Below are 25,249 nucleotides of genomic sequence, written 5' to 3' on the forward strand. Positions count from 1 at the left end.
TTACTACATTTTCTTGGAAACCTAAACATTTGGATTTCTAGGGCCACCTGGGTGGCTCAGTCAGTTAAATATCTGACTCTTGATTTCAGCTCAGGTCATGATTTCATGATTCTTGAGACAGAACCCCAAGTCAGATGCTGCACTCACAGCATGGAGCCTGCTTAGGATTCTCTCTCTCCCTCTCTCTCTGTCCCTTCCTACTTGTGCATATGCATGCTTTCTCTCTCAAATAAAATACATTAAAAAAAATAAACATGTGGGTTTCTATATGCATTACCCTTTGAGTAATTAGAAATTTGAAGTATGTATACTAAGTGTTAAAATTTGGAGACGTGGCATGTCAAAGATAACACATTTAACACGTTGTCTGTCCAGCCTCACTGCTTTAATGAATAGAGGAAATCACGCTGATAACCTAGATAGACCGGCTTATCTCACATCCCCAAACCAAGCCATGTAAACTATAGATTTAAAAAGTGGCGGGGCGCCTGGGTGGCCCAGTCGGTTGAGCGTCCGACTTCAGCTCAGGTCATGATCTCACGGTCCGTGAGTTCGAGCCCTGCGTTGGGCTCTGGGCTGATGGCTCAGAGCCTGGAGCCTGCTTCCGATTCTGTGTCTCCCTCTCTCTCTACCCCTCCCCCATTCATGTTCTCTGTCTCAAAAATAAATAAACGTTAAAAAGTGGCAATTCCTCAGAGCAGTGCTAGAAACCAAGGAGAGATCTACAGAAAAAATATAGATATCAATAGGGTCCCTGAATAATAATATCTAATGGAAAAACACAAATTATCTAATTTTATTCACAAATCAAGAAAAAAGTCTGTATAGTATAATAACCATAGGAAAAAAGTGTAGTCCATGTTTTATGACAAAATATACATTAGTCCCCAAAGTTTATGTGGCTGAGTATTATAAAAATTTGAAAAAATAGAAAGTTCCTGCATTATGTAATTTTTTCCAGAAAGACAAGGGAAGTTGCTTTATTGTAGGGGCTTGTGAAACTTCAGATTGATGAGTCAAAACCAAATCCCTATCTCTCCATAAATACTTTCATTACCAATAAATAAAAATCTCCAGGTCATAGTTACACACCAACACTAAGGGTTATCACATTTATTTGTATAAAAGAGACAAAAATTTTATATCCTATTATTTAAATTTGTTTCCCTAATTACCAGATTGAGAATCTGTTCATGTCTATTAGTGATTATTTTTTAAACATGGATAAATCATGAATACAACAATTTATACAATGTAGTTCATACACACATGTATTATATTTGTTGAGTAGTTACAAAAACATATATAGAGATGATATTCACTAAAGTCTGCATCATGACTATCTTCTGGTAGGGCTTAAGCTAGAGTGAACTTTAACTATAAGTGAGTAGATTAGATTTTTGTTCACAAATAATTACTACCTTCTTCCTGTGACACCCATTAGAAGAGTAAATTCAGCTACCCTATTGATTTGGAGATGGTCCATGTGATTTGTTTTGAGCAGCAAAATATGGATGGAAGTGAAGATATATTAACTCTGAGGAGAAATCACATATTTCCACTCACCTCTCTAGGAACTTCCATTTCCTCCATGAAAAGTAAATGTTCCCTGTATCAGCTGTCTTCAACCAAAGTCCAAAATTGGTACAGGTGAAATTACCTGAACTCAGTGGCAGTCTTTTATCAGAGCTGACCAAGCCATTCCTTAAACACATGAGAAAGAAACTCTATTATATGAAATAGTCCTGCAAATCAATAGGAAAAAAAATGACAAAGGGAAAAACCAAATACATCACAGAAGACAATCACAGAAGACAACCAAATACAATCACAGAAGACAAAATACAAATGAGGACCATAAGAAAGTTGCTCAAATTTGTTAGGAAAATATAGGGGAAAAATCATGGGAGTTATAATTAAAATATCAAATAAAACAGCACTTTCCTCTTACCAGCTTGGTAAAATTAATAGCTTGATCATATATAGTGTTAGTGAGAGTATGGGGATTTGAGCATCATATATCTTTGTTGGAAATGTTAATTATTATAGCATTATTGAACACAATTGACAGTACCTGTTAATTTAAAAAAATATACAAATGTAGAGCCTCAGAATTTCAACTTCTACAGATCTATCATAGAAAAATATTGTGCATGGGGTGCCTGGGTGACTCAGTTGGTTGAGTGTCCAACTCTTGATTTTGGCTCAGGTCATGACCTCACAGTTCATGGGATCGAGCCCCACATCAGGTTCCACATTCATATTGCAGAGCCTGCTTCGAATTCTCTTCCTTCCTCTGTCTCTGACCCTTTCCTGCTCTCCCTCTCTTTTTCTCTCCCTCTCAAAATAAATAAACTTGAAAAAAAAAGAAGTGGAAAACTATTGTGCACATACATGAATGGTCATGCAAAACTCTTTTTATTGTATCAGTATTGGTGAGAAGATAAATATACCTTCCTGTCCCATTGTTAAATAATATCAAGAACAGGCAAAAGAACTTAGATATACGCTCCAGGAAGATAAGACTAATAATCAATTATAATACAGGCTAACTCATCAAGAGTAACAGATTTCTTGTCAAAATTTGCTTCCAGAGCCTTACCTCTCTGTTCCCACCAATCTGAAAGTGTTATGTTACAAATTCTGCTCAATCCCACTCAGTTCTTTACCATGTAAGACTTTCTTAAAAAGTCACCCTGCCCAAATCTTAAAATCCCGATTCCCTTTTCCAAGACATCCCTAAGACCATGTCAACTTGATATTCTCTCTTATCAAAGTCAATCTAATCAACCTACCATTGCCTGGTTACAGATTTTCCTGGTGGTCTTTTAAGAGTTGAAGGCCAATGTTTGAAATAGCAGTAGCAAAATATACAAAATAGCAGAAAAGAGCACAGTTTTGGAGTTAGATTTACTGAAGTTGAATCCTGAAACCACACCTTACTAGCAGCGTGACCTTGTTTTCTCTCTCTGGTCCTTGCCTGTAAAGTAGGGACAATAACAGAAATTATTTATTGAGTTTTTGTGAAAAATAAATTACATAATTTATTTAGACCACTTAAGGTAAGGGTACAGAGTAAAGCCTCAAATAGTGTTAGATATAAAAAACAATAAGTAAATAAATGACCTAAATCCCTTTCAAATTGAAGAATGACTAAAAAATCTACAATACATTCTTGGTATGTACAGTTTAAAAGAAAGAGATTAATAATTGAATAAAATCAAATTGTGACACAAAACATATTATGTTAATACTTAAAATTACAGGTATATGTTTTACACTTAATCAGTATACAAAATTGTTTTTGGAGGAGGTCATCAAACCAAAAACTGTGTTCATTTCTGAGGGAAAAGAATTGGATTTCAGATTATTGAAAGGGATTATATCCTTTTTTCCCCAAAAGGCATGTTCACGTATTGGTGGTTTTTCTTACAAAGGAAGTATTTTCATTGATGATTTTCTTAACATTGTGGTGATGAGAAATTGTACACATAACATATGGAATTGTAAAAATGTATATAAAATACCTACTTTTTAAATCCAAAACTTCCAGGTAATTTATAAATGAATATATGAATTGCTTTCAAATACTGCTTTATTTATAATTTTTGAATAGTCATTTCAGGAAAGAGACTAAGCAGATGTTTTTACTGAAGCATAAGCAACTTTGAGTCATGAAGTGAAGAGTAATTCCTTAACCAATGAAAATGTCAAGAAGAGTTTAGGTACACAAATATCATCCTGCCCAGATGGTTAGATTCAATATTGCTTCATTTAATTTTTGGCAAATTGATCCATTTTGCTTTAGTGAATACATTGCTAGAAATCATAGGATATTTTACATTATCTTACAAGGGAATATTTTCCTCAATAAAAACCAAGCAGCATATTTTATCTGGTCTTTACTCAGAACAAAAAAAAAAAGAAAGAAATTTCAGTCATCAAGCTTTAAGGATTATAACAGAACTCTCTTTTATAGAACTTTTATAAGTATCAACCAAATATAGTCTAACACCATGTTGTGGATAACAGCTATCCCCAAAGGCAGTTAATAGATTTCTGTACAATTTTGTTTTTAAAAATGATTATTTATTGCTTTAGAGTTTACAAATCTTATTCAGAAGTTTGTGTGATTTTTAATACAGGTAGTGCCATTAAAACACTTTACAAAGACAGATGGATTAAAGAAAAACAATACTGATCAGGGAACATTAAGTACTATATTTGATTCCTCTAATTACTAGCTCTAATATGTGGTTAATACTCTTTCCAGTTGTATTGAGATATACTTGACACATAAGATTATAATAATTTAAGGAGTACAACATAATGATTTAGTTATGTATACACTGTGAAATGATCGACACAATAACTATAGTTACCATGCTGTACATGGCATCTCCAAGACTTATCTTATAACTGGAAGTTTGTTCCTTTTGACCTTCACCCATGTCTCCCACAGGCCACCCTTCCAACTCTGACAACTACCAACTACCAATCTGTTTTCTGTTTTTATGAGTTCAGATTCTACAAATAAGTGTGATCATACAGAATTGATCTTTGTTTGACTTATTTCACTTAACGTAATGCTCTTGAGGTTCATCCATGTCAAAAATGGCAGGATTTCCTTCTTTTTATGCCTGAATAATAATAATAATAATAATAATAATAATAATAACAACAACACCTTTATCCATTCATCCACTGATGAATATTTACGTTGCTTCTATGTCTTGGCTATTGTAAGTAACATAGTAGTATAGATATCTCTTCAAGATAGTGACTTTGTTTCTTTCATATATACATGAAAGAATATATATATATATATATATATATATATATATATATATATACACACACACACACACACACATATATACACACACATACCCAGAAATAGAATTGCTAGAGCATATGGTAGTTCTATTTTTAAATTTTTAAATTTTTGAGGAACTTCCATAGTGTCTTCCATAATGACCATAACAATTAACACTCCTACAAAAGGTACACAAATGTTTACTTTTCTCCATATCCTTGCCAGCACTTTTGTTATCTCTTCTTTTTGGTAATAGCCATTCCAACAGGTGTTAAGTGACATCTCATTGTACTTTTGATTTGAATTTCCTTCATAATTAGTGATGTTGAGCATCTTTTTATGCCCTTATTGCCCATTTGTATGTCCTCTTTGGGAAAATGGCTATTCAGATCTTCTATTTTTTAATCAGATGCTTTTTTGTTATTATGTAAGCTTTTTATAAATTTTGGGTGTTAATCCCTTATTATATATATGATTTGCAAATATTTTCTTCCGTTCTGTAGGTTGCCTTTTCTTTTTGTTGATGGTTTCCCTTGTTGTACAGAATCTTTTAAGTGTGATGCAAACCCACCGGTTTATTTTGGCTTTTGATGTCTTTGCTTTTGGTGTTAAATCCAAAAAATCATTGACGTCACCAATGTCAAGTTGCTAACCCCTCTGTTTTCTTCTAGGAGTCTTATGGTTTAGGTCTTTCATTCAAGTCATTTAAAAAAAATTTTTTTTAATCTTTATTTATTTTTGAGAGCGAGAGCATGAGTGGGGTGTGGGTGTAGGGGGGGCAGAGAGAGAGGGAGACACAGAATCAGAAGCAGGCTCCAGGCTCTGAGCTTTCAGCACAAAGCCTGATGTGGGGCTCGAACCCATGGACTGCAAGATCATGACTTGAACCAAAGTCGCCACTTACCAAATGAGCCATCCAGGTACCCCATCAAGTCTTTAATCCATTTTGAATTAATTTTGTGTATGGTGTAAGATAGTGGTCCAGTTTCATTCCTTGGCATGTGGCTGTCCAACTTTCTTACCACCATTTTTTGAAGGTGCAATTATTTCCTCATTGTATATGCTTGGATCTTTGTCATCTATTAATTGACCATATATTCACAGGTTTATTTCTGACCTCTGTTCTTCTGTTCCATTGATCTCCTGATTCACAGGAGAGCACAGTGCTCTCTATCCTATATCACTAATCCATTGTATGCCTTTATGCCAATACCATACTGTTTTTATTACTATTGCATTTATTACTATTGATACAATTTGAAACCAGAAAGTGTGATGCCTCTGGTTTGTTCTTTCTTAAGATTGCTTTGGTTATTTGAGGTCTTTTGTGGCTCCATACAAATTTTAGAATAGTTTGCCCATTTCTGTGAAAAATGCTATTGGAATGTTGATAGAGATTGCTTGGGTAGTATAGACATTTCAATTCTTCCAGTACATGAACATCAAATATTTTTCCATTTATAGGTGTCTTCTTCAATTTCTGTTATTGGTATCTTATAATTTTTTAGTGTAGAAATCTTTCACCTCTTCAGTTAAATTTATTCCTATTTATTTTTTTAAGAAATGATAAATGGAATTACTTTAATTTCTCCTTCTGATAGTTTGCTATTAGTGTATAGAAACATATTTTTTGTGTGTTGACTTTGTATCCCACAATTTACTGAAATAATTTGTTAGTTTTAAAGTTCTTAGGGTTTTTTTATATATGATAATATTAAATTATTCTTAAACAGAGACAATTTTGCTTCTTCCTTTACAATTTGGACATCTTTTATTCCTATTTATTGCCTAATTGTTCTGGTTGGGATTTCTAACACTATGTTGAATAAAAGTGGCAAGAGGGGCATTATCTTGCTCCTGTTCTTAAAGAAAAAACTTTCAACTTTTCACCATTGAATATATTAGCTGTGGGCTTGTCATACATAGCCTTTATCAGGTTGACATAAGTTCCCTCTATACCCAGTTTATTGAGAGTTTATATTGTGAGTGGATATTTAATTTTTGTCAATTTTTTTGCATCTATGAAGATAATCATGTATTTTTAACCTTTATTATGTTGATGTGGTGCATCACATTGATTCGTATTTCTTGAACCTTGCTTGTATCCCTACAATTATTCCCACTTACCACTTGATCCTTTTAATGTATTATTGAATTCAGTATGTTAATATTTTATTTAGGATTTTTGCATCTATGTTCATCAGTGATATTGGCATGCAAGTTTTTTTTCTTCTAATGTCTTTGTCTGGTTTTGGTAGGAGAATAAGGCTGTTCAGTTGATAGTGTTCTCTCCCATTTAAAAAAATTTTTTTAAGATTATTTTAATGTTTGTTTATTTATTTTGAGAGAGAGAGAGAAAGAGAGAGAGAGAGAGCATTAGTAGGAGAGGGTCAGAAAGAGGGAGAGAGAGAATTCCTAGCAGGCTCCATGCTATCAGCATAGAGCCTAATGTGGGGCTCTGTATCACAAACCATAGGATCATGACCTGAGCTGAAACCCAGTTGAAGGCTTAACCAGCTGAGCCATCCAGGCACACCCTTCCTCTTCTATTTTTTGGAAGAGTTTGAGAAGAATTGTTGTTAATTCTTTAAATGTTTGAAATCACCAGGGAAGCCATCTAGTTCTGGCCTTTTCTTTGTTGGAGGACTTTTATTAGAGAATCAATCTTAGTAGTAATTGTTCTGTTTAGACTTTCTATTTCATGATTCAGATTTAGTGGGTTTATGTTTTTAGGAATTTATCTATTCTTGGTTGTCCAATTGTTGGCATGAAATTGTTAATATTAGACTGTTATGATTATTTTATTTGTGTGGTAACAGTTGTACTGTCTCCTCTTTCATTTCTAATTTTATTTATTTGAGTCCTCTCTTTTTTCCTGGTGAGGCTAACTAAATGTTTGTCAATTTTGTGTTTTCAAAAACCCAGTTGCTAGTTACATTGATCTCTTCTATTGTCTTTTTAGCTTCAATTTAATTTATTTCTTCTCTAATTTTTATTATTTCTTTCTTCTACTAATTTTGGGATTTTTTATTTTTCCTTTTCTATTTCCCTTAGGTATAATGTTAGGTTATTTGAACTCTTTCTTTTTTCTTAATGTAGGTATTTATCAATATAAACTTCCCTATTAAAACTGCTTTTGCTGCATCCTATCAATTTTGGTATGTTGTGCTTCCATTTTTTATTTTTCTCCAGATTATTTTTAATTCTCTTGATTTTTTATTTCACTCATGTATTTTATTGTTTAGTAGCATGTTGTTTGATCTCTACATTTTGTGAATTGTCCAGTTTTCTTCATATAATTGATGTCTAGTTTCATAAAATTTGGTTGGAAAAGATGCTTGATATGATTTCAAACTTCTTAAGTTTATTTATGTATTTATTTTTTTAATTTTTTAAATGTTTTTAGTTTTTATTTTTGAGAGAGAGAGAGTGAGTGGGGGGTGGGGGCAGAGAGAGAGGGAGACACAGAATCCGAAGCAGGCTCCAGGCTCTGAGCTGTCAGCATAGAGCCCGACATGGAGCTCAGACTCACAAACCATGAGATCATGAACTGAGCCAAAGTTGGACACTTAACTGACTGAGCCATCCAGGCACCTATCTTCTTAAATTTATTAACACTTGTTTTGTAGCCCAACTATGATCTATCTTGGAGAATGTTATATGGACACCTGGGGAAGAATATGCATCCTGTTGCTATTGGGTGGGATGTTCGGTAAATACCTGTAAAATTAACCTGGTCTATTGTATAATTTAAGCACTTCATTTATTTTCTATCTGGATAATCTGTCCATTGTTCAAATGGGGTATTGTATTGCTGTATGTTTCTCCCTTCAGATCTGTTCATATTTGCTTTATATATTTAGATGCACCTGTGTGGAGGTGAATAGATATTTAGCAATTGTTATAGATTCTTGTTTTGATGTCTTTATCATTATACAATAACCTTCTTTGTCTCTTATTACATTCTTTGGCTTAATTCTATTTTGTCTGATATAAGTATAGCTTTCCCTTTCTGTTGTTGTTATTGTTGGTGTTGCTTCCATTTGCAGAGAACATCTTTTTCTAACCCTTCACTTTCACTATGTTTATGTCCTTGAAGTTGAAGTGAGTCTCTTATGGGCAGCATATAGTTTGGTGGTCGTCTTCTTCTTCTTCTTCTTCTTCTTCTTCTTCTTCTTCTTCTTCTTCTTCTTTCTTCTTCTTCTTCTCCTTCTTCTCCTCCTTCTCCTCCTTCTCCTCCTCCTTCTCCTCCTTCTTCTTCTCCTTCTTCTCCTTCTTCTTCTCCTTCTTCTTCTCCTCCTTCTCCTCCTTCTCTTTCTCCTCCTTCTCTTTCTCCTCCTTCTCCTTCTCCTTCTCCTTCTCCTTCTTCTTCTTCTTATCTATTTAGCCACTCTGGATCTTTTGATTGAAGAATTTAGTCTATTTACGTTTAAAGTAATTTTTCATAGATGCGTACTGTTTGCAGTTTGTTAATTATTTTCTATATATTTTATAATTCCTATGTTTCTTTCTTCTTATCTGGCTCTCTTCCTTTGTGACTTGATTTTCTGTAGTGATATGCTTGGATTCTTTTCTTTTTATCTTTTGTGTATTTATTATAGATTTTTGCTTTTTGGTTACAATAAGGCTTATATAAAGCATCTATAAGAGTCTATTTTTAAGCTGTCTACTTTCACCTAATCCATAGTAGTTTATGAGATAGTTTCTAGATATCTTTCAGAAAGAACTATTCCATGTGTAGCTGTAGAATTGGTGTGTCCATAGGAAGCAGTAAATTCAGAAGTCTCCTCTGTCACCATCTTGGACCAGACTTCTTTGTGAGTAATGATTTTGTTGCTGTGAATTTCACTTTCATTTTGATACAAGCTTTAGTCCTCCTTCTCCTTTTATTTCCACAAGCATGTAATGAAGTTTATGATGTACTAAATTCTAGGTGCTGGGTTCTGAAGATGCAAAACTGTAAGACTAGGTGTCTACTCCCCATCTTAGCCCTGAGACAAATACCACTCTAAAAGATAATTTTCAAATATAATCAAAATACTATGGGTGGCTAGAGAAGGAAAAGATCTGGAATATCTGGGAAAGTTTTCACAGCAATCTTCAATTTAACTAGATATATAGGATGGGTAGTGTGCCAGGCATAATAATTTGAAAGGAAATGATGCTTAAGAAATAAGAAAGCACATGCACAAAAGCATGAGGCTGAGAAAGGTGATGATGGGGAATTTACAATATAGACTAAATTAGGATTGAGGCAATGACTGAAGATGAGGTTGAAGAGACAGATTACAACTAGAGTAGGATGGATTTTATGCACTAAGCAAGTAGCTTGAACTTGGGAACAAACAAGTTACCAAAAACCTATGGGAAAGTCACATGATATTTTATCTTCTTAAGGAATATCCTAAACAGTCTGGATGAATGCAAATGAGACCAAATGCAGACAAATTGCAAAGAAACCAAGAGGTATGAAATAGACCTATAGGATACAGAGTTAATCATATGTCTAAAATCTGAATATGAGAGTAGCATTACATATGGATTTTAGACATTTTGAAAACTAGAGAAAAACATAAGAAATAAAATAGATATATGGTCAATCTCACAACATAGAAATTGGTGGTTGACATTTCAATATATTAATTTCTAGATTGTTTTCTATATATACATATATAGTTTAAACCAAAATTCATGACATCAATGTGAAATGCTAAACAGTTTTCTGAACGACCAAATAATAGACAGACATCATTTATGTAATATATCATCAGTTACTACCACTATTAGAAATGTAGAGTTTTTAACATTTAAAAAAGCATTGTGATAAATATGCTTGTGCCTACATACTTGTGCCCTTGTCTGATTACTTAGAAAAAGATATTAGGTAGAATTTCTAGGCAAGATATAATATACATTTTAAGGTTTTTAAAAGTATCTATTCAAAATTCACTTTAAGAAGGCAATTGATATTCCTACTAGCAGTGTCTTTTCTCTGAAGCTTTTAAAACAATGAGTATTTCTATTTTTTTCTGACAATAGGCAAATATGGAATCTCACTGTTTAATTTGCATTCCTTTGATTACTTACGAAGTTAAATCCTTTCATGTTTATTGTAACTTGCCTGTTCTGTCAATTTTTCTATTGGGGTGTTTGTAGTTTTATGTTTGATTTAAAAAAGGCTCAAGGACCTATCTGTTTAGGCAAAATACAGCATAACAATTGGAATTAGTTATTCATCCATAGAGAGCTGTGAAGGCATCTCAAAAATTCAAAATGTGTGAAAAACAAGAACACAGCAAGGCTTCAGGTAAACAGAAATCTGTTGCAAATATTTGGTAGAAAAGTCATATTAAGGCAAACTTACCAACTGCAAGCAATGATGCTGTTAAGGCAGTAGAATTGGCTATTATCAAGGTTCCAGAAGAATGATGCAATGGAATAGACAGACTTTGTCCCTGTGAATTCAAAGAAATCCCATTGAGTTTTAGAGAAGAAGGCTACACTCAGGTGGGTATGGCTACTAGTTAGCAATCTCAGTTATTTTTAAATATTGCAGAGGTGCCTACGTGGCTCAGTCAGTTTAGCATCTGGCTCTTGATTTCAGTTCAGGTCATGATCTTGCAGTTCATGGGATTGAGCCCTGCATCAGGCTCTGTGCTGACAGTGTGGATCCTGCTTGGGATTCTCTGTCTCTGTCTCTGTCTCTCTCTGCCCCTCCTCTGCTTATGGTCGGTCTCTCTCTCAAAATAAATAAACATTTTTGAAAACTTGTAGAGGTGCCTGGGTGGCTTAGTTAAGTGTCTGACTCTTGATTTCAGCTCAGGCCATGATCTCACCATTTGTGAGATCGAGGGCCATGTTGGGCAGTGCACTGACAGCATGGAGCCTGCTTGGGATTCTCTCTCTCCTTCCCTTTGCCTCTCCCCTATTCATTATCCCTCTCTCTCTCTCTCTCTCTCTCTCTCTCAAAAATGAATAAACTTAAGAAAAAAATTTTAATTGTATGTGAGAAGAAAAAATGCCAAATTACAATCCCATTGAAAACTAGTAGTAATAATCAGCAACCTATTAAATTTCAAAGAAGATAGAAGAAAGGTAGTCAAGGAGAAATTGTATAAGATACATCCAATCTGAGTATCAGTCCTTTGAAATATAGGCACCCTGCTCCACAAAAAGTGAACAGACTGTCCTGAAATTTGCAGGAACATTTTTCCTCACATTATTAGGAAAATACAATAAAATGGACTCACTTGTATAACCACCATCATAATCAAGATTGAAAATATTTTCATCACACCAAAAGCCCCCTTATTTCTCTGTTTTCTCTCACTATGGGTAAATTGCCTTTTTCTAAAATTTCATACAAATGGAATTACAAAGGATTATTTTTTATACATGCTTTTACTCAATACAATGCTTTTTAAGATTCACCCATGTTTGGGAATACATCAGTAGTATGCAGCAGTATTCTTTTTTTATTGGCATATAGTATACCATGTGGATATACCACAGAGTACTTACTCATTAATCTGTTGTTAAGCATATGGGTTGTCTGCAGTTTGGGGCTATTATGCATGAATTTGCTATATACAAGTTGGTGTCTACAAATCTTAGTGTGGATAGACGTTTTTATTATTCTCAGGTATTACCTAGGAGTGGAATGGCTAGGTCCTATGTTATGTGTATAGGTTTCACTTTTCAAAACAATATTCTAGCCTTCCCAACAACAAAAAAATGCTAGTTTACAGAGTGACTGCCATTTTCCAGTCCCATCAGAAATGTATGAGAATTTCAGTTCCTCTAGACCCTTGCTAATATTCTGTATGGCTAGTCTTTTTAATTACAGCCATTCTAATGGATGTATAGTAGTATTTCAGTTGGCTTCAATTTACATTTCCCTGATGATTAATGGTGTTGAAAATGTTTGCTATGTGAATTGGTCATTTCTACATCTCTTTGCTTAATATTTTCTAAACCATTTGCCTACTTCTTTATTTTGTTTGTTTGTTATTCTGACATAAGAGTTCTTTATAAAACATGGAAAAAAGTCTTTCATCAGATATACATATTGCAAATATTTTCTCTCAGTTTGCGGCTTGCTTCTATTTGTTGGTGTTATTGTTTTTTCATTTTTGTATTGGTATCTTTCACAGAGGAAATTTAGTTTTGATAACATCCATTTTATCAATCTTCTTTTATATTTTTTGTTTTGTTTAATCTAAGAAAACTTCTACCTATGTAGGAGTTTGATAGTTTTATATATTTACTTGTAGATCTACAATCATTTTTGAATCATTTTTGACATACAGTGTTAAGGTTCAATATTTGTTTTTATTTTTATTTTTGCAATATCCAGAGCTTTGAGCACAATATTTTAAAGACTATCATCATTTTTCCCATTGAATTAGCTGGAGCCGTAATATTGCCTTTTTCAAAATTAAATTGATCAGTTACATGTAGGTCTATTTCTGAAATCTCTATTTAATTGATATACACCCTTATGCTAATACCACACTGTCTTTATTATAGCCTTATAATAATAATAAAGTTAAGTAGCAAAAATCTTTCAACTTTGTTCTTTCATTTTAAATTGTTGAACTATTTCAGGTCTTTCACATTTCTATATAAATTTTAGGATCTTGTCAATTTCTTCAGAAGGTGATAAAAAGTGACTATTGGGTGTTAGATCACTGAATTTATACACAAATTGGATCAATAATCTTACTAACAGTTTAAGGTTTTAATTTAGAAACTTAGCAAAGTACTTCACTTACTTTGTTGTCTTTAATTGCCTCAAGCAATATTTTGTTATTTTATACATAAATTTTGTTAAGTTCATCCCTTAATATTTAATAGTTTTTTAAATTATATTTTCAAATTGTTACTTATAATATATAGAAGTAAAATTGGATCTTTCTTCCTAAACTTCCTTACAGTGCGGAAAGTGCCTATAGAAACATAGCCCAGATTATCATTGTACTCACCTCTTTGGTATTCCTTTTCCCAGGGATAACAACAATGGGCTGACTATTGACAAATGTAAAGACAATTGTTTTATCATTTCTTCAGTGTGCAGAACACTGCCTATTTTTAAGAAATGGTACATTCATATTTTTATGTACAGAAATTCAGAAGTAGAGAAATTAGAAGAGGAAAGTACTTTCAGGTGTGAAAACATAAAAACTTTGCTTGAGCTGGGGCTTACTGGGTGCACAGTTCTTGATGGCAGGTGCAGACGCTTGGTACTAGGGATTACAGCTCCATATGCCCCCTAGGGAGGCATCTAAGGCTCCGGCACAATTTTCCCAAGCCTATTGGATATATACTTGAAATTGTGCCAAAATTCAAGGGTTTAGAAAGGGAAGGCATGGAGTTGGAAGGCTTCATTTAGCATCATTAAACCTTGATTATACTTGGTACTGTTAGTCTGTTTCACTAAAGGATTTTTAAAGTAGAAGTAGTCAACTTTCAAGGACAAAAATACAGCTGTTCAATCGACTGATGAAGAATGCAATTGTTTTCTAAAGGAGAACAGTGAATGGCTATTTATTATTGTTATTTTTTTAAGTAGGCTTCACGTTTAGCATGGAGCCCAAGGCAAGCTTGAACTCACAACACAGATCAAGACCTGAGCTGAGATCAAGAGTCAGATGCTTAACTGACTGAGCCACTCAAGCGTCCCTATTTATTATGTTTGAGCAAGCAAATAATTATGTTCTCCTTCAGAAAATAGAAAGTTTTGCTGAATGATGTCGCAGATGCTAAAATGCTCTGTTTGCCAGTGTGACAGGCATCCCCATATGAGTGGGTGGGTAGGGAGAGAAATGAAAGCAACAAGGGGAGTGAGGTTAAGCACCCATTTAGCCTCTCCTCTGACTATGGATCCAATGCTCCTTCTCAGAGAAATGCATTCCACATTGGAAAGCAGTATACTGCAAAGATGGAAAAGAGAAATGATAAGCCAGTTATGTTCATGATATAGGCCTTTGTGCTAAAGTTGTCTAATTAAGAAAACAGACAGGAGAAAATATTTAAAATATATAAAAAACTCATGCCAAAGAATTTTGAATGAGAATCAACAGAAGAAAATGCAAATTTGATACAGAAATTCGCTAAAGTCATAAGATTTATTAAAGTTGAAGACAGAGCAGTAAAAATACTTGTCCTACATGTTGACAGGAAAGATTTACCAGGTACATTGGAAAAGAAAAGCATGCTGAGCTTTTTAAAATTGGTGCATTGCCTGTGGTTCACACACACTAGAATTAATTGTCTTGAATATTAGTTATAGATGATGAGTATCAACCCCGTGCAGAGTTTTTCAGACTCTCCCTTCTGGAACAGCAGGAGAAATTCAAGCAAGCTGCAGCTTATGTGCCTGACACCGAAGGTACAGAATGTGGGCCAGACACTGTCACTGAAGGGACAAGATTGTGTGCTAGACACTGCTGGTACAGAGTTGTGGGCCTGACACTGAAGGTATGAGGTTAGGCACTATCAATAGACTTCTGTTACAGTTGATTACCTTTCCTATTTCAACATTTAAATGGAAGATAACATTGGCTAAATGGTAAGTATCTCATTCTCTCTACTCATGTTGAGACTGCAGAAGGCAGTACGCTGCTGAAGGGAAAATGTAGCATGGAAGGAAGCGCAGACTGTAAAAAGGTTTTTGTAAAGACGACAGAGTAGAAGTTAAAGGAAGAAAGAAGTGGACACAATTCGTATATTAGTGGCAATTAGGAAAGAAGGATGTCATGAAGTGGATCTTTAAAACTAATCTAAGAGGAAGAGGGAAATCAAAACTAAAACCAGGTGTCTTAAAATCTTGCTAAAGTTTGGGTTTAAAAAAAATGCATGAGCTTGAGAGAAAAATTGCAGAGAGTGGGTGGGAGAGGGGATAAGGCAATTCTAACTCTGAATGTGATAGCACATAGACTTTAGACCTAGTTACTTTAATAGAAAAAAAAAACTATACTCACAAATAAAAAATATTTAAGGAGGAAAATGAGAATATGCTAATTACAATTTGAGAATAAATACTCTGAGCAGCATATACATGCAATAAAATGCCTAGAGAGAAACGTTCCAGAAATAAATAAATTAATTAACTTACAAAACAGAACAGAATATAAAAGGTAAAGGGAAACAAACTTTTGGCATACAGTTATCCAGGTTTAAGTAATTGATATTCAATTTCTGTAGAAACTTTGTTGGACTGGCTCATGGGAGTTGGATTGTAAATATGTATAATATGTAAATAACTTTTAATATACTTGAAGGATTTAAAAAAAGGGATAATAGATATGAAAGTGCTCTACAATGAATATCATTACAAACACTGGGAATGGTGAAAGGAATACCCAAAGAACATTTCCAATTCTTGTCTCATATCTGCTTATATGTATTTAATTTCCTGCATAGGGTCACTTACAAAATATAAACCCTTCCTTATTGAATTTATTTTCTTTCAACTTATCTTCTTTCAAGGAATTGTCTCTCAGAATTTCTATATAGTGGAGATTCATTTGTCTGCTTTTCTATGCTTATTGTTTTTGTCATCCATTTTAGGCACAAAGATTCTCAAAGGCAGGAAACATAACCATTTACATTTTCTGGTCCGGAAAAAAGTAAATATTACATGACAATGCTTTTCAGAGATTAATTCACTAGGCGATATTTCAAACAATTCCATTTTGGAAAATAAATTCAATTTCACTTTCTTACATACAGCTTGTATCTTCTACTAAAATTCATGGTAAAACTGGGTAAGTCTTTTTAATACATAGTCAACTCTCAATTACTAGGCAAACCGTGTTTGCAAATACTGAATGTTCTTCCAAAAATGTCATTTTCATATTTCAAGAATCTTGGTTCCCAGTCACATACTAACTATGAATCCAGCATTTATAGCTTTTAAAAATGCCAACCAATATCATCATGGTATAACCATCAAACTCCATTTTTGGTTTCGCTTTGATTAAATTTTGCCAGAACTACTTCTCACAAATTTTCTTCAGTCAGTCTGAAGTACTTCCTCACTTCTGCATGCTAACATTTAATATCAAGTCTTTACTTTGTGCCAGATCCACTTCCTGGAATAGCACCCTAATGCAATATTTCTGTGTCAGTGATAACCCAAATTTGCAACAGGATAGGAAGCAACTTATATTTTTATTTTGGAATAACAATAATAACAATAATAATAAATTTCAAGGTGATTTTAAATATACATTAGCAATTAAGTTTCCAAGGAAGGATGAGAGAAGGGGGAATATTGTGAAATGGAACCTGAGAATAATAAACCAATCACCATGTTTTACCATTAAACTTCCTAAGAATTTCTCTTTTCTCCTATATCTCTAGATATCCATGTCCACTCTCTCAGTTCAGACCATCATCAACCCTTGCCTGGATTTAGAAGACCAAGATTTATAAGCCAAGGATTTGTAAAAACTTATTACTACCTAATTTTCCAATTTTAGTGTCCCTGCAATTCGTTTTCCGTTTTTCAAGAAAAACAATGTTTCTAAAATGTAATCTTATCATGTTATCCCCCTACTTTAAAAACTCTTCACAGTGGTTCTTGATTATCTTCAAGATAATTACGATTTGTCACCAGTGCAACCAAAAGTCTTCCACTATCTGGTCCCCAGTCACTGCTTCATTTCTTCAGCAAATTTTAAGCTCCAATCTCTTGAATGTATTGGCAGGTATATGAGTGAACCATGTATCATCTCCAGTTCTATTTTATTTAGGAAGGGTATTAATTAGGACAAAAATGTTTTGTAATTCTGATAAGCTTCACTTTGTTTTTCACTTCTTTTATGACTTCAAAATTACTTTGAAAAGACACAGTGGTAAATTGGTAGCTATGAAATAGCTTTTTAAAAATATAATTAATTGGGGTGCCTGGGTGGCGCAGTCGGTTAAGCGTCCGACTTCAGCCAGGTCACGATCTCGCGGTCCGTGAGTTCGAGCCCCGCGTCAGGCGCTGGGCTGATGGCTCGGAGCCTGGAGCCTGTTTCCGATTCTGTGTCTCCCTCTCTCTCTGCCCCTCCCCCGTTCATGCTCTGTCTCTCTCTGTCCCAAAAATAAATAAAAAAAAAAACGTTGAAAAGAAAAAAAAAATTAAAAAAAATAAATAAAAATATAATTAACTAATTAATATGACTTACTCCATATAATTGTTTGTAGAGGCAGAAATTTTACTCTAAACCTGAGCACTTCCTAATATCCTTAAGTTTATTCTCCTTTTTATTTTTAATTTTTTTAACTTAAAACATTTTTTAATGTTTATTTATTTTTGAGAGAAAGAGACAGAGAAAGAGCACAAGCGGGTAAGGACAGAGAGAGAGAGGGAGACTTAGAATCCAAAGCAGCGCCCAGGCTCTGAGCTGTCAACAGAGTCTGATGCGGGGCTCAAACTCACGAGTCATGAGACCATGATCTGAGCCGAAGTCGGACGCTCAGCTGACTGAGCCACCCAGATGCCCCTCTCCTCCTTCTTTTTTAATTGTGATAAAAACAAATGAGATTTACCTTTTTAACATATTTTCTTTTTTTCACAGTTTTACTGAGATACGATTGATATATATATTACTGTATAAGTCTCAGGTGTACAGCATAAAGGTTTGACTTACCTATATTGTGAATTGATCACAATAATTTTAGTTAACATACATCATCTTATGCAGATACAATAAAAAGAAATGGAAAAAAAGAGAAAAAAAATCTCCTTCTAATAAGAACTCTTAGGATTTAGTCTCATAATAACTTTCATATATATCATATATGCTACATATACATATTATATAGCATATAGCAGTAGTAACTATAGTCATCATTTTGTATATTACATCTCTAGTGCTTATTTATTTAACAAAATTTTAAGTATTACATTAAGTATTACATTAGTATTGTATAAGTATATGTATAAGTAATACATTAAGTATTAATACAGTGTTATTAACTAGTAAACAAAACAGTATTATAGGCACAGTGTTGTATAGCAGATTTCTAGAATTTATTCATTTTGCATAACTGAAATTTTATGCCCATTAAATAGCATCTTCCCATTTTTTGTACTCCTAGCCCTGGTCATCACCATTATACTCTGTTTCTCAGTTGTACTATTTTAAATACCTCATATAAGTAGAATTATATAGTATTTGTTCTTCTGTGACTGACTTACTACACTTTGCATAATGTTCTTAAGGTTCATCCATGGTGTCACGTATGGCAGGATTTCCTTCTTTTTTAAGACTCAGTAATACCCAATCATATGTACATATCACATTTTCTTTATTCAACTGTTGATGTACATTTAGGTTGTCTTTACATCTTTACTATTGTGAATAATGATGCAATGAACATGAGGATGGACATATTTTTTTGAGATCCTAATTTCAACTCTTTTGCATAAATACCTAAAAGTGAGATTGCTGAATCATATAGTAGTTCTATTTTTAATCTTTTGAAGAAACTCCACATTGTTTTCTATAGCACCTGCACCATTTTACGTTTCCACCAACAGTGTACAAGGGTTCCAATTTCTCCACATTCTCACCAAGAATTTTTTTTTTAAATAATAGCTACCCTAACAGATGGAAGGTGACATCACATTGTGATTTTGATTTGCATTTCCCTGTTGGTTAATTATGTGGAAAATCTTTTCATATGTCTGTATGTCTTCTTTGGAGAGATGTCTATTCAAGTCCATTTCACATTTTTTTCATAGCTATTTTTTGTTTGTTTGTTTTGGTTTGGCTTTTTGCATTGAGTTTAGGAGTTCCTTACATATTTTGGATATTAAAAACTTCTCAGATATATGGATTGCAAATATTTTTCCCATATTGTAGGCCACTTTTTCACTCAAAAGTTTGTTTTGCCATACAGAAGCCTTTTTAGTTTGCTATTGTCCCACTTACTTATGTTTACTTTTGATTCCTGTGCTTTTGGTGTCATATCCAAGAAATAATTACCAACATGCATACCATGGAGATTTCCACCTAGGTTTTCTCCTAGGAGTTTAACAATTTCAGTTCTTATCTTTAAGTTTTTAATACATTTTGAGCTTACTTTTTTTTATAGTGTAAAATATAGGTCCAATTTTATTCTTTTCCATGTGGCCATCTAACACAATTTGTTGAAGACACAGTATTTACCCCACTGCATCCCTTGTCAAAATCAGTTGACAATGTATGTGTGGGTTTATTTCTAGGCTCTTTATTCTGACCCATTGGTGTATATGTCTGCCATTATGCCAGTTTTGACCAAACTTAGACAGATTTTTTAAATCTGTTTTTATAGCAATAGACCTATATGAGAGCAATTTCTTAAGATTTAATATTAATACTTTGCTTTATCCATAATCTGCACCAATATATACCTTTCAAGTGAGGGAATCACAGAAAAAAAGAGTTATAAAATACCTGACTAAATGTTACTCAGTTACTTTTCTTGATAAAGTAGGAATAAGAACCCTGGCCATGTGAGATCTTGCCCAATGACTTCTACCACACGACTGACCACTGTTTCATATGATTAAGAAAAACTTACTATAGTTATAGTATATTGCAAAATTTTCCATTCTTCTGAATACAATTTCATAATTAAAGTATAAAAATAAAAACAGCAGATGGGAGAGAAAAGGGAGACAGCCTACTTTAGCAGCATTCCTTGGAGAGCTGGACAAGCAGACTGTGGGAACTGGAAAACAATGATCAAATTGCTAACGATGAAGTCACCAGTCAATCATAATCAATTGACTGTCAAACCCCAATTTTGTTCATATTTCTCATGGATTGAAGTCCCTTTTTTATTTTTGTGAATGAAATACACAAAAGGCAAAGTTTTTGAGTAAAACAGACTGGAAGTCAAAGATTTAGAAATTCCCTTTTATCTCAATATTTCCCTGTGTCTTCAGTCCCTTATCTATATGATTTATATCATTCTTGCCTAATATAAAGATTCAAATTTTTATAGTTTGGAGAAAATTCACTCTTTACTTGTTTACTGTATAGTTTATATAATACCAATAAATTCTAAGTGTCCTATTTGAATGTAATTTGAGATTCATACATTACTGTGATAAAGGAGAAAATTAAATTCTTGTACCTAAAGAAAGCTACAAAAATTTGCATAATATATAAAAGAATAAAAGGTAACAAGCCACAGACAATTGCCTAATCATAAAATTTATAGAAACAAGTTCTTTTAACTATATTTGATATATTCAATCACTTTTTTAACAAAATTTATAAAATTCTTACTAACCACATTAGGCAAAGTACTCTTCTAAACTTATGTATGCAGACGAAAACAAACAAAAAGCTGAAAGATCCAAAACACTTCAGAGTAGCTTTAAATGAATTTTAAACTCAAGTAAGATTCCTATTGTTAAACCAAATGACCACGGACATGTAAGAACATGGCAACTCCTTGAGAAAAGTTGTTGATGAAAATGGCAGGAATGGCAGGTCTGAGAAGAAGAGGCATGCTAGCATTAAAAGTATAGGAGCAAGGTAGATAACAAATCAATATATGTGCACATTATATGTTAAGGAAAGTTCATTGCTGGGATAGACATTATCAAGCCATTACAGCACAATGGAACAAATGCATTTTCTACACTGGATACTGAGAATGACAATAATAGTAATAATTAAAACATCAGCTACTATATAATATTTACTTAGTTTACTTAAACTTCATAATAACATGATGATTTTCTGTTATTCCCCAATTTTACCAATGAGGAAATGTATATTTTTTCTGGTCAAGCCACATGTCCAAAATTGTAGTTGATAAATCATAGAACTCAAACCTATCTCCAAGTCTTTTCATTTAATCTGTAATATTCCCTGCTTGTAGATATATGGTCATACTGTTGAGATTGCTTGAAGAACCATTAAATCTGTGGTGTATGAATACAGATGGAACAGATAGACCCTAGAGCAGATTAATAGATATTAGAATGAGAGAAAGGTGGAGAGTGGAACCAGAAAGCAAGACTCAAGCAGTCATGTTTGTGAATTTCTTTTTTTTACAGTTGAATAGAAGATTGGATGTCTTCTCAAAAAATATTTTTTTGCTTCCTTGTATGGTAAGGTGATCTTTAATATTATTAGCAATGCTACTGGGTTTCTTTGTCAATAATCTACAATCCCTGAAATGCTCCTTTGCCTTGCTTCTTGGCAACAAGTTCTTCATTAGTGCTCTTTATAATGCAAAAGTCATGAGAAATAATTTACAAGAAGTCTATCAGAGTAAACACAAACAACTCTATTTTATTCAGAATACTAAAAAATCCTATTTGCTTACAGTGATTTAGATAACACACAACAAAATAAAAGCTTTCCCTTGGATAATTATGTTTTTATTCAATTATCTGATTTAGCTGTCGAACCACTTAGGAAAAAAAAATCCTTCTGCAATGCACATAGAATAGATGTCTCAAAATGCCTAATGAATAAATCAATGGTTGAACAAAAGTATTTTAAAAAGGAAGTACTTACTTGGTTAGCCTCTCAGAGCACACTTGAGATAATGCATGCTTTCTTTGATTAATCAAAGTCTTTATATTACAAAACAATTATTATTCATCAAAAAATTGTGTCTTATTTTACTGCATATACGTTATGTATATATGAACCAATGAGAAATTATGGTTGCCAAAAAAAAAAAAAAAAAGCTACTGCAATCTTAGGATGGATTAAAACAAGCATCATAGAATCTAGTGGAGGAGACAATCCCATTTTTTCTCTTTGCACCAATCAGATGATATGTAGAGGGATACACAATATGTGGGTGAAAACTTGATTATCATAAGAATTTTTTAGCTATTATAAAAAAGAAAAGGGCATAGACAGAGAAAAAGGAAAAAGAGGGTAAGGTCCCTGAAATCACATTACAAAAAAATAGAAGGTGGTATTTCCAACAGACATCTTAATGAAAGATCTACTCACTCTGAGTTAGACTCCAGGGGAGGGGCAAGTGTTAAGAATAATGTAAATCATAGGGATATTTGGAGGAGTAATTGCTTTCTCATTGTAGGTGGTGGAAAATAGCATGACTCCTAGCGATGGATAAGAAATTTGGGTTCTCAGGAACACAAGGCAAGTGGAGAAGAGGAGAACAAGAGTGTACAAATGCAGTAAAGAGCTAAATGAACAGATTGTGGCAGGCTTTGCTCATGAGTTTTACTTCATGCTAGTAAAAAGGCAATGAATGATTTTATTCATAAGAGTAACATGGTCAGAGTCCTGTTTCAGAAAAACAAAACAGTGCAAGGGTAGTGGCCAGATCATATCCGCTAGAATTAAAGGCAAAGCATCATGTTTGACAGCTCTTAAAATAGTCCAGATGAGGAATGGTGAGGGCTGAGTCAAGGCAGGATAAATATGGTGATTTCAATTGCTCTCGTTGTTCTCAATAGAAAAGAGAATTTAAGGGGTGAGATGAAAACTTTTATACTGTGTCTCTCCTAAGCAAGGAAAGTGTATTCACACTGAAGAATAATTAAAATACAGTCTTCCATCTTAATTGTGCCTGTGTGGAAGCCAGATTCTTCTACCATAACTGCTAGCTAAACATGTGATGTTGGATACCAGATATGTCCCTATTTTACAAAAGAATGAGCAACATCAGGAATTCAACTTTTCTAAAGGTGATATGCTCAATGCTCTTATTACAGGGGTGGGGGCACCTAATTACATTAATCAAAACAAATACAGTTTCTATCCTCAGAGGTCAGTCAGTACACCTTGCCAAGGTGATAACATCTTTTTGTTCCTTTCACCTTTTTCCTCAAAGGCTGGGTTCCTTTGTTTCTGCCAATTCCAGATGCTCATTTCACGTAGCTCAGCATTTCGTCTTATTTCTTAAAGTGTTTCCAAAGTTTCTTAAAAGTTTCTGTAACTCTTTTTTAATTTTATTTTTTTTTAAATATTTATTTATCTTTGAGAAAGAAACAGAGTGCAAGCAGGGGAGGAGCAGAGAGGGAGACAGAATCCAAAGGAAGCTCTAGGCCCTGAGCTGTCAGCACAGAGCCTGATGCTATGCTGGAACCCACAAGCCATGAGATCATGACCTGAGCTGAAGTTGTATGCTTAACCCACTGAGCCACCCAGGCGCCCCAGTTTATGTAACTCTTAATCTACCAAATATTCTAAGTTTTGTAATTATCCGTAATTCAGGCTATTTCTTCCTTTTCACAGATCTGATTTTACAAAGCATGAAAGAGTTCTTACCTAAGATGTGTTTCCTTGGCTCAGTCAACTAGTATTTAAATAGTGTTGCCCCTAATTCCTGGTAAAATATCATTTTTGATTTTTAGCATTTAGAGCCTGCCCATAAAACTTATCAGGAAGAGAAGAGTCTCTGAATTTATTGCCTGTTCTTACTTTAAAATTGCTATCAATGAAATTAAGTCTTAACTACTAGATTCAGTGCTACCTAATTACCCATTTCTTCATTTTATAACTTTACTACATGTAATTTTATTAATGGAGATTCAAGATATCCTAATTATAACAGGACATGTAGAAATGCCTATTTTTATATCAAGTAAGCTGAGAATTATAAAAGCATATCAATATATATTAGTTAACACCCTGCTTATTGTGTGCAAAACAGTCAGTACTTCTAATGAATGCCATTGTGTTTGATGGGCATTTATAGATTCTTTTTTCGATTCTATGGAGATAATCCACAAATTCCTCCAGAATTAACATGTTCTAAAAATTCTTCTCTAATCACAGAGTCTACAGCTCCTCAGCATGGAAATGTGGTTTCAAATATATGATGTCATCTTATTACTTTCCCATTATTATATTTTTAATGAAAAATAGTTGCCACAATGTTACATTAGTTTCAAGTGTAAAACAAAAAATGTGGAAGCTTCACGAATTTGCATGTCACCCTTGCACAGGGCCATGCTCATCTCTGTATCGTTCCAATTTTAGTATATGTGCTGCCAAAGTGAGCGCTACTTTCTCATTATTTAATGTAAATATGGTGATGGATTATCTATATGGAAAGCACTCCAAGAAGAGAGAACATGTTATTTGCTGTTGAAAGACTCTGAAATAACAGTGACAAAAAATGTTATACCACAATGAATTGCCCAATCAAAATGGGAAACAGAAGAAATGTGTGGTAGAAGAGAGGACAGGGCTAAGACACTTATCAGGTAATGTGTATTTTTCTGAGGCTCTGGCACCAGCATTTTATTAATAATTTATAAGTTAGTTTCACCATTACAGCAAAGATTTTCTGAAAAACCTCATTGCTTTTTTTTAGAAAAGCATTTGAAATATTTAAATAATAGATATTTCATTGGTTAATGTCAGATATTATCATATATATCCAAAAGAAATATTTTAAACTTAATTGCTTCATCTATAAATATTTTGTTTCTAACAGATGTAG

At 33.5% G+C, this 25,249-nt stretch overlaps 1 long non-coding RNA gene and 1 other non-coding gene across 2 annotated transcripts in view; both read right to left on the bottom strand.

The window, feature by feature from the left end:
• Positions 1-1,570: 1,570 nt before the first annotated feature.
• Positions 1,571-25,249, bottom strand: part of LOC132672900 (uncharacterized) — a 147,350-nt gene continuing 123,671 nt past the window's right edge. Inside the window, exons 3-5 of the long non-coding RNA XR_009607768.3 lie at positions 11,181-11,271; positions 2,796-2,980; positions 1,571-1,745 (exon numbers count right to left, since the gene is read on the bottom strand). This is a non-coding gene — a long non-coding RNA (uncharacterized LOC132672900). The remainder of the gene's footprint in view (positions 1,746-2,795; positions 2,981-11,180; positions 11,272-25,249) is intronic.
• On the bottom strand, positions 24,705-24,807 carry LOC132674000 (U6 spliceosomal RNA). Its single transcript, XR_009608328.3, has one exon. It is a non-coding gene; the product is annotated as a U6 spliceosomal RNA (small nuclear RNA).

Source organism: Panthera onca, chromosome C1, assembly GCF_046562875.1.
Source record: "Panthera onca isolate mPanOnc1 chromosome C1, mPanOnc1 haplotype 2, whole genome shotgun sequence".
Lineage (NCBI taxonomy): Eukaryota > Metazoa > Chordata > Mammalia > Carnivora > Felidae > Panthera > Panthera onca.